This window comes from Crocuta crocuta, unplaced genomic scaffold, assembly GCF_008692635.1.
Source record: "Crocuta crocuta isolate KB4526 unplaced genomic scaffold, BGI_CrCroc_1.0 scaffold369, whole genome shotgun sequence".
Classification (NCBI taxonomy): Eukaryota; Metazoa; Chordata; class Mammalia; order Carnivora; family Hyaenidae; genus Crocuta; species Crocuta crocuta.
In genome coordinates this window covers 6,953,909-6,963,628 of record NW_027529441.1, presented here as the reverse complement: position 1 = coordinate 6,963,628, position 9,720 = coordinate 6,953,909, and the positions used below count along the sequence as shown (strand labels likewise).

At 43.4% G+C, this 9,720-nt stretch overlaps 1 long non-coding RNA gene across 1 annotated transcript; it reads left to right on the top strand.

Moving 5' to 3' along the window:
• The first annotated feature begins 5,953 nt into the window (after positions 1 to 5,953).
• Positions 5,954 to 9,288, top strand: LOC144228368 (uncharacterized). The gene is made up of 3 exons (XR_013334173.1): positions 5,954 to 6,507; positions 8,869 to 9,014; positions 9,107 to 9,288. It is a non-coding gene; the product is annotated as an uncharacterized LOC144228368 (long non-coding RNA).
• Positions 9,289 to 9,720: the final 432 nt, after the last annotated feature.

The window sequence follows — 9,720 nt, the reverse complement described above, 5'->3', positions numbered from 1 at the left end:
GTCCTATTAACCTATGTCCTCTTTTACCACAATGCTGTAGAAGAGATAGATACGTCTTAATTCTTTATCATATTTTAAATTAAGTGGTTCCAACTGGTATTGTCCTTAGATGAATTTGAAAACTTAGGTAAGAAGGTGAGTAAAAAGTTAAACAGTAATTTCAATCACCATTAAGTATTTCAGAGACAATGTTGACTTCTAATACTTCCAAGTGTCATTATAAATAAAACATAATTTTTCTCTTCATTATAAACAAAAATAATTTAAATAATTTAAGCAAAGTTATATTGCCAAATTTTTTACAGAAATGGTAAATAATATGTTGTATAAGCATGGTACAAATAATATAATTAATTTGAATATAATTTTATATTGTTTCCTATATTCCCTTTAATATTAACTGAAGTTTTTTTGTTTGTTTTGTTTTGTTTCATTTCTGCCATGGCATGGAAATTCCAACAGACTGAAGAGTTTTATGATCATTCTTAGGTCAGACAAAACCTCAAAGTTACCTTAAACTTTGGAACACGGGCTGGGTTCAGAAATCAAAATGCTCATCCAAATATATTTATCAGAACTTGTATTCTAATTAAAACATAAGGCATCCCTCTCTCCACCTTTGACCAGCAAGGACTGGGCAGCAGATGACCCTCTAGTCCTTCTTGAATCTCCCTTACCTCTTCCCATAGCTATTGGATTCGAATTCACAGGGTTTAAGGGTGGGGTGGGGCACCACAATGGTTAAGTACCTCTTTGACTTCTGGTTTAACTAGAGGAGGTTAGGGATGCATCTGGATGGCTCATTCTACTAAGCATTCAACTCTTGATTTTGGCTCAGGTCATGATCTCATGGTTTACAAGATCAAGCCCCGCATCAGGCCTCATGCTGACAACACAGAGCCTGCTTGAGATTTTCTGTGCTCCCCTCTCTCTGCCCCTCCCCCCACTGCTTGCACTCTCTTTCTGTCTAAAAGTAAATAAGTAAACTTCAAAAAAATAATAAAAATATTAAAAGATGAGGTTACACTTTCATGAGTATGTTCATGGCTTTTTGGCAGCCTTCCAGCTGTGCCCTTCCATAATTGACTCCCCTTCATGGGTGGTCCCTTGACGTCGGTGGCTGTTCTTATCTTCCTTTCAATTTGTGATTTTCAGATTTTTTTAGCTCCTGTGAACGCTCACTGGTTGGGTTGAGTTTTTACCTAGCATATCTTCTTAGGTGAAGCTAATTTAAAATTACCCAGTTCTGGGGCACCTGGGTGGCTCAGTCAGTTGCGCGTCAGACTTCAGGTCAGGTCATGATCTCACAGTTCATGGGTTTGAGCCCCAGTTTGGACTCTGCACTGACAGCTCAGAGCCTTGAGCCTGCTTCAGATTCTGTGTCTCTTTTTTTCCCTCTGCTCCTCCCCCAGTTTGTGGTCTCTCTCTCTCTTTCTCTCTCTCTCAAAAATAAATAAATAAGTAAACATTAAAAAAAATTACCCTGTCTCACTTTGCTGACTTGGGTCAGTGTCTGGTTACTGAGTTTCCTGGTGTTTTACAGATGATGGAGGAGTTTTCAGTTATTAACACAGGCAGCACCAATTCTCTCTCAGACTACCCTTCCTTCTATTCTCTCTCTCTGCTGTTCCTTCTGAGAAATAACCAGAGACTCTAGTATATTCTATCCAATCAGTTCAACAGAAACTCCCTATTTAACACCCTGCCATGCACCTCCATTTTTCTGTTTCCCACCACAAGAAGTGAACACAGGAGAGTTTGATATTATTTACACATAAATTTGAACCAGAATAGAAGAGTTTTTGCCCATACCCTTTACCACTAAATGTAACTGAAGGAAACCAATAAACAAAATATACTGTTACTTACGGTTGGAGATCACTGAGAGGATGTGATCCACTGGTTGACACATGAGCTGGGTCTGGGTAATCAGAGGTTCCTCACCCCTTTCCTTGCTCTTGCCCTTGGGGTGTACATTCTGCCTACTGTTCCCACAGTGCGAAACATTTTCAAGAATGAATCCTTGAGAGAGCAATATGCTGATGAGTCCATGTGATGTGTCCATGTGGATGGTAAATGTGACTAAAGGCACCTAAAGCCACTCTAAAAGCTTTTAAGATGTGGCAGTTTGGTGCAGTGATCTCATTTTTCAGGCACCCAGGACAAGTCTCATATGTAAGTTTCCCTGTTTACTAAACCTGCCAGCTACAAATCTGGAGTGGTCTGCCTCTGTTTTGCATCTCTCCTTGCCATCCTCTTTCTAGGAGTTGGTTTCAGATTTCATTTGGGAAGCTCCTAAGGTTTTGAAGGATCAACAATTGGCAGCCACTCAATAGTCAGAAGAAAGGGGTCTTGAGACAGAAGCATCCATGGAGGAAATGCTATTTAGCCATCCACTTCTGTGTGGGGAGGGGCGGCCCGTTTCTCAGACGCTGGTGAATTGCCGCGTGAGTACAGGGGTGATTGAAAACACTTGCTGGTCTAATGCATTTGTTTGAAGACATACACACAGCATACTGTGGCAAAGCAGGGAAGCGAATGGTTGCTTCAGTGGGCTGGCCACTGTGGTTGGCAGTTCATCTGGACACTGGTGCCCGACTAGAGGCTGAAGCCTGAGTTTAAAAGTTGAGGGCAGAGCTGAAATTAGAGAATTACATGTCATTGTCTGTTACTTTGCTGGCTTCCAGGCAGGAAGAGTAAAGAGTAAAGAGAGCTTAGTGTGCAGTTCTACAAAGCTAGGACGGTGCAAACTGCTGTGGATTTGGGTCTGAGAGCTGAGTGCTCGTGATTGGGATGCTATAAGAGGTGGAATCTCTGGAAAGGTGTTGAAAACTAAGAGAAGTATGTTGCAGTAATTGACAGTGAAAGAGACAAAATGCCCGGTGTCTGACCCTTAACACAAAGGAAGGGAAAAAGCACAGTAGCAATAACCCCAGACAGCCTGGCACCTCCCAATTCAAGGAATGTTCATAATGAGAGATTGTCTCCCACTAAGCTTATTGGTATAGATGCCAGGTTCCAGCACAGGTCAGGGAAAGTTTACAGGCATGGTTGGGGAGTGTTTGTGGGTTATGGAGGTCACAGCATTTCTCTGATTTGGCAGGAGGCAGAGAAAATAAGCAGCATCACCACACACCCTGCCTTCCCATGGCACCTTAGTGATACTCAAGGGATTCAAGGCATTCACTCCCATATGAGTTGTTATTGTATCCTGCAAGGAGTCTTGGCCAAATGGCAGGTATCTCCCTGGGCACGTGGGACATGGGAAATCTATAGAGAAAGTACAACATATTCTTAGGAAGTTGGGAAGGAGACCTCTGTCTTTGAAAGCTCCGATCAGGTCACATTCAATGCAGACATGAAAGCCAAAATGCTTGAGCAAACCCCTAGCACTGGATATGGGACACTAATACTCATGCTGAGCACAGTTGTGAGACAAGACATCTATGATGTTAGGCATTCCATTGTTGATGTGGGAGGAAATGACAAATCCTGGGAATAAGAGGGAAAGTCCTGTGACCGAGAAGGAACTCAAAAAGTCAGAAGGCTATCGCAAAAGCCTGTAAAATGTTCAGCACATTGAGTTGGTAAACCTAAAGAAGACGTCAAAAGCTGAACAACAGTTCACACCTGTCCCTACTTGCCCCTTCCAACCCTGATGCCCCACCTGCTCTAACAGGATTCTCAGGGATACAGTCCTAGTCTGAATGGGTGCCTCTCATGTCCTGAATATAGGATGCAGGCCAAGACTGCTTCACCACCAGGCCTCGGGTTGAGCTCACTCTTCACTGGTCCTCCAGAAATAAACAAAAGGGGATGGTTCTGGTGGATACTGGAACCAAATGTACTCTAATACGAGTAACCCTCAGAAATCTTCTGCACCCTCCCCACCCCACCCCAGTGCCATCAATGGTTATGGAACGCAAACAATTGTCGTCAGGAAGTTCATTTTGACCATGGAAATTGGGTGTTCTACCCCAAGAATATAGAATTTTATCTTTCTACTACCAGAAAACATATTGGGCACTGATACCCTACAAAGTAAAACTCTACAAACCTCTATTCGTGAATTCCACCAACAGATTAGTCATCAAGCCACTGCTGAGGGAAAGCATGAACTGGGAACCCATAAGCCTACCACCCTTTAAAAAGTGGTAAGTGTCACACAATATAAATTGCTGAGGGCATAAGGAGCTAGGACAAACTATCCAAAAACTGCACTGAGTGGATATTTTACACCCTCCACATAGTGCTTTCAATAGCCCAGTACAAAAGTCAGATGGCTCATGGCAGATGACAAAGGATTGCAGAGAAATGAGCAAGATAATGACTCCCATCCATATGGCTATGCTCGATATTGCCACCATCTTGGATACCTTGGCCATAGTCCTAGATGTATCCCATGTTGTAACAAACTTAGCAAAAGCCTTGTCCTGACCACTGAGTCAAAAGTCCATTTGCCTGCATGTGGGAGGGGCAACCCTAGATCTTTCAAGTTCTTTCCCAAAGTTACCTGCACAGCCCCGCTATATGTCATGGGATGGTAGCTGGGGGCCTATCCTGATTCTCCTTTTCCACATCATTAAAGTGGGCCTATTACAATGATGATATATGAAGGTTTCCTTCTGCTGCAGGATACTCTGCAGGCTTTGTTGGAATATCTGGGAAGAAATTGATGGGTGTTGAACCCACAGAAAATTCAAGGCCGAAGCGCCAACATAAGGTTGTGGGAGACATTTATTCAGGTAATATGTATGTCGCCCCAGAACTCTTGATAAGATGCCAGCTTATCCAACTCCTAAAACTGTGAAAGAGGTATGAGACTTTGTAAGGATTTAGGGGTTTGGAGGAGTTTTATTCCCCCATTTGGCATAATCCATCTCTTATACCACCTTTTAAAGACAGAATCCATGTGGGACAGAGGAGGAGAGCTACAATCCATCTTTGATAAGGTAAAGTGAAGCTGATGACAGCTCTGGGCATCATCCAAGAAGGGCTACCACTTGAATTAGATGTGTCTGTGGCCTCAGAAGATATGGATTGGGCACTGCTGCAAAGACAACAAAAGGGGAGAGTGCCCCTGGGCTTTTGTCTCCAGTTCTGGAAGGGGACAGAAACCAGATACACCTCCACAGCAATAGCCCCTCGCAGTATACACTCTTCCAGGTAGAGCCTCTCATGAAGGAACCACAAGAACCAATGAGCTGAACTTGGATGGTTTGGCTGGTTATCAGTCACGGGCCTTGGCTTTCAACTGATAGTTGAGCTGTTCTAAAGGGATTAGTTCTATGGCTTGGAGAATAGAATACTGAGGAGTGGCTCATTGTGAGTAGGCCCTTTGGGGTAGGATATGTGGGAAGACATTTGGGTTCAACTGTAAGACCTTGAGACAATCCTCACTGTTTTCCATGTCCTGGCTCATAACATACTGACACCCCTGGCAATCAAGAAGCTGATGTCCTAGCTGGGGTTTGAGTCCTAGCTACTGACCTTTTAGTATATACCTCAAATAGGGTGAAAATAAAAGGGTCATTGTAGCACCTGCATGGAATGGCACATTGCCAAGGATGCCAGATTTCCCCTGAAATACAGGTACTTGGTTAATTCAGTAATGGCATGTCTCACATGTTCTACGCAATGCTCAAGGCAACTCCAGAGGATTCTGGGGCCATCTGCATGAGTTCCCAACTCATAAGGGATCAACAAATTGGTTACATTGACCTCTTCCTTCTAAGTGATACTTTAAATATGCTCTACCTCTGGCCTCACCCAAATTTTTTCTTGTCACCATGGAAACCAGGCTGCCATTATTAGGTGATTAAAGAAGTTTAGTATGATGTATGGACACCATCATCAAATAGACAGTGGTTGCGAAAAGGGTGTCATCACATTTCAAAGGTCATAATTAAGTGACTAAAAGGTAAAACCACCTTGGCTTTGTGGACTAAAATACTGTCCCAGAACCTAATACATTTGAATGATCCACCAGCTGGGCCTCTTGCCCCATATGCCAGACTGGGGACCCCTGCTGAGGCACCCAGCACCTTAAGATATGGAAGGCACAAGAGACAGCCATCACCCTGACTCTCACTGTGGATCAACATGCTATGCTGCTGAGAACACCAAGTCCCCTCATGGCTGGGAAAGGCATTATCTACTGGGATTTGCAATGGGTCACACTGTCAGGATGTGTGAATTACTCCCCTCGCCCCCATCCCCAGAATGGGTCTCCACTGAGATTCTGTTTTCTTGCTGCAAGCTGGACTTGTAGAAATGCACCGTACTTGGAATGGAACATGCATGCACGATTCGAAGACGGGAGAAGGTGGGAATCCTGGTCTGGCTTATCACTTCCCCTGTCTACTTCTTCATGACTGACAGTGCTGCTTCCTCTGGTCAACATGTATGGGATGTACAGTCAGGTCAAGTTCCTAAAGCTGCAGTCCCATAAACATCTAAGGATCAAGCCACAAGTGTAATTCTTACAGAAGAGGAAGCCCTTCTCACGTAAGTTCCTACTAAGTATATGTTTTTTTGACATTAGACTTCTGCTGCTCCTGATGTTCTGATCACAGAATGGGCACCTAATGGAAATATCTTTCTAAATGGACCCATGTATATGCCTAATAAAGGAATCAGTTCAGCTACTGGGTATGTGGGCAGCTGCCCATCTCCAGCTCATCAGGATAGCCATGGTAGGTATCACCACTACAGGGAAGGGATTGGAAGCCCATAAAGCGTTCCAGTAAGGGAAAACAAGCTAAGACTAGTATGCTGTTGTCTGATATTACCCATACTGATCCAGAAACCTGGCCTGTTACACACACTAACACTGGACATGAGTATCTTTATCTGTCAATCAAACCACACAGGTAGCCCATCAAACTGCTGACCAAAAGGGTTCTAAAAATACTACCATCAGAGCCACAGGTGACTATGCTCAGATTTGGGATGGGTTCATGGAGCTCACTCCAGATTATGGGCATTGGAGCAGGCAGGCAGCCCCATACTGGGAACAGAAAAATCACTCTAAACAGAACCAATTCAACTGTATCAGTAATACAGGATAAATATCACTGGAACTATAGGGTCATTCTGCCACATTAAAGGATAGCAACTGGCTTGGCAATGACTGGTCATGCCACCCAGGTATTTACTAAGCAACCCCCAGTGGGACCCAGTGATATGTGGCACAAACCACTGGCTATGGCTTCCACATGAGTGGCTGGACCACTATACCCTGGGTTTTCTGTTGGGAGTCATTCTGAGCCCACTAGTTGAGAAAAATCCTGGTGAGGTTAAAGCAAATTTGCATGGTCTCTTGCCAATCAGATGATAACCGATACCCACCCCCACTCAGTTATTTCTGCTTGAGCACCAACCCCTAAGGTACCTTGTTGATCAGTATCAGGAGTGACTTGTCCTCTTATTCTGGCCCTGGTAGGATGACTGCATCTTGTGAAGGAATTTATTGTGAGAACTTCTTTTGATTATGGGAACTGACATCATGGCTCCAGCAGGTCCTGTTTCCTTCCATACTTTCCCTTGAGCTATGAACAGGCTAATGACCCTTACTCATAAAAGATTGACCTTTACATGTACAATTCTGTTTCTACAGTTGTGTTAGTCCAAGAGGTTCATACAGCTCAACATTAAATCAGCTAACCAAAAATGTCTCTCATGCCCTAGCTATTCAAAAAATCATAAAACTAGACACAAAGGTAAATACACTCGAAGAGGCCATTCTATGTATTGGAAATGAGCTAAACTCTTTAAAGGTATGGTTGGCTCTCTGGTACCATAAAGCATATAACTGGAAAATTAAGTCTTGCCCAGAGACAAAGAGCCCAACTTAGAAAGAAGGAACAGATAAGAGCAGAACATAAGTTACCACATATACCTTTGCTAACTGGTGATGTATAGCAGTCCCTTCCCTAAGGCCTACATTCAACAAACACCTTCCCTTACCCTGGAAGCTGTGATGAGGATAGATAAGAGTATCTACAAACCTATGACTTAATCTTAGTGTTATTAGAATGTGAACACCCTGTTATTTTCTTAGCTACTCAACCTCACTATAATTGGGGCAGTTCTGCAAGAAGACTTCTGTAAAACCTGCTTCTGTACATTTTCCAAAAACATTATTTCACAGAGAATACAATATCCATTGTAAACATTCCATTTTCTGATGCCATGTTAATGTTTGACCTATAAAGACACCAAAAGCGTCAGGGCAGAGATGCCTGCTTGGTGACCAGAAAGGCTCTTGTGACTTTCTCACTCCCTCCCTCACCGACACTGTCCATCCTTCATGGATCCCTGGACCCGACTGGAGCTGCACTCTGACAGTTTCCCTTGGACAAGGGGAAGAATTGGTTCCATGGCAACAAGAATTGCCAAGTTCCCTCTCCTCAAGGCTAGGTGGGCACATTTTAGTTTCCACTGGTGTGATCATTTGGACACTGTCTTTGTTCCTTTCATTGGCCTGGAGGATGTTATAGCGGATGTAGAAGCCCCTACTAAATTCACCCAACAAGCCTTAAATAATAGCTAGCAAAACCTGTTCACTTCACTGAACACTGAAATGTCTTTCCTGAGAAAAGCTGTCCTCCAAAACACAATGGCCTTGGACATTACTACTGCTTGCAGGACGCACCTGTGTCATTATCCAAACAGCATGTTGTGTGTTCATACCTGATACTTCTGTTCACATGTCATCTTTATTAAATCACATGAGAACAGAAGTGAATGCCCCTAGTGATTTGATCCCCAGCCTATGGAACTTAATTCAGATCATGGGGCTTTTGGTGGAAAAAAACCATGTTACTTACTTTGGGAACCATTATCTATTTTCTCTGGCCCATACAGCCAGGAAGCCACCAAATCAGCCTCCTCCATGCTAGTGAAACCCCTTGCTAACTGCTCAGGGCACCTCGTGGAAGATGCGAGTGTGTAAGATCCTAAGATTGTCATCAGGGGTGGAATGTCAGAGGAGTCATCAAGAGGACATGATGGTGAGTAACCAACAAGCTGGGCCCAGGCAATTACTGGTTTCCCACCCCTGTCCCTGGCCTTGGGCTGTATCTTCTGCCCACTTTTCACACAGTGGGAGCTGTTTTCAAGGACTCGGCCTTGAGGGATCACTACACTGTTGTGTTGGGAGGACTCTGTATGTGACTATCCCCAGCGAAGGCCTCTCACCTTGTAAGATGCTGGCAGGTGATTGCAGAGGGATACTCATTTTGCAGCCTCCTAAAACAAGCCTTGTGTGTAAGTTTTCTTCCTTATTAAAATGGTCACCCAGCAACCTGGAGTGTGCTGCCTCTTTCTCCAGGTCATCTTGCCTTCCATGTATAAGGGTCACTTTCAGATTTTACTCAAGAAACTCCCAAAGTGGCAAACCAACACTTACTATATTATAGATTTATGGATGAATGTTGTATTTTCAATAATCTATATTATTTAAGCTGTGCACAATGATTGTGTATTATACCTAAATCAGAAGTCAAAACAACATGGTATGTGTTTCTTTGAAGACAAGAAATTTTAAAAGAAAGGAGGAGATTTCTTATTATACCTTTCAGGGCTTCTATGATTATTTCTTCAATTTTTTTTGCTGGGTTATCACCTCAATCTCACAAATGCTCTCCACCCAAGACTGGGAAGTGAGCCTGGGTCATGGGAGACAGGGTTCCAATTCTCAAGTTTCTTTCGAAAATT